Source organism: Neophocaena asiaeorientalis, unplaced genomic scaffold, assembly GCF_003031525.2.
Source record: "Neophocaena asiaeorientalis asiaeorientalis breed wild unplaced genomic scaffold, Neophocaena_asiaeorientalis_V1.1 scaffold497, whole genome shotgun sequence".
NCBI lineage: Eukaryota > Metazoa > Chordata > Mammalia > Artiodactyla > Phocoenidae > Neophocaena > Neophocaena asiaeorientalis.
The window spans coordinates 1,514,666-1,515,620 of NW_020174568.1; the positions used below are offsets into that span (position 1 = coordinate 1,514,666).

The 955-nt window shown below is 72.6% G+C and overlaps 1 protein-coding gene across 1 annotated transcript in view; it reads left to right on the forward strand.

Moving 5' to 3' along the window:
• The window catches only part of SH3RF3 (SH3 domain containing ring finger 3), a 201,272-nt gene that overhangs the window by 198,374 nt on the left and 1,943 nt on the right, over positions 1-955 (forward strand). The window lies entirely within an intron of this gene.

Below are 955 nucleotides of genomic sequence, written 5' to 3' on the forward strand. Positions count from 1 at the left end.
GGGGTTGGGGGGGAAGGGGGGGCGGTGCTGGTCCTGGCAGTCCTGCAGCCTGGGCGCCAGGGTGTGGGAGCTGCAGTCTGTGTGTGCTGGCTGATCTCACGGGCGTCGCTGTGTTCCATATCTGCAGGGACGCGGGGCTGGGAGGGCAGGAGCGGTCGTCCCCTTCCTCGCCTCGTCCACTCCCTGAAAGGGACCGCGGTGGCCACTGTCCCGGCTTGCACGCTGCAGGCACCTGGGGAGGCCGGTCGGCCTCGCGACCCGCTTCCTCTCTGCCCCCCCCTTCCACCGCCTGGAGCGGGCTGGGCCCGTGAGCTCCTAGGGCCGGCCCGGGTCTTCTGCACCTGAGCGTCTTCCCCAGGGGCCAGGGTCAGACCAGGTGCTGCCAGGGAGGAGGGACAGGAGAGCCTGGAGTTCGGATAGCATGGGGAGGTGGCCAGAGGGAAGGGGGAGCACAGTCTGCACCTCTGGCCCAGGGAGGCCGCCTGGGCCTTTCGGGACTCAGAGGAGGACCCGGGCCCTGAGGGCGGGGCTGGGAGCGGGGAGCCGAGGACGGAGGGCGCCCTGAACGGCTCTCCCCGGCCCGGCCCACAGATGCTCCTGCTCTGCCAGTGCCCACGGCAGGGCTGCTGGCCAGACTGGGCCCAAGAGCAGGGGACGGGGTCAGCTGTGTGCGAGCTCCTGGCCGCTGCTCCTGCGACCCTCCCAGCAGCCCCCCCTTCGACCCCCCCGCCCCGAGGACGCGGGGGTCTGGTGAGGAGGGAGTGGCGGGCGGTGCCCAGGGACGGCAGGGACAGGCAGGCCCAGCATCCGTGACCGGGAGAGGCCGGTGCGCTTGCGGGGGGGCGACGGGAACACAGAGCCTCTTCCCGGCTTGCCTCTGGTCCGAGCCGCGTGCTTCCAGTGGAGGAGGGCGGTGTGGATGGCGGGCTGGGGGCGGAGGGAGAGGAGCGAGCGC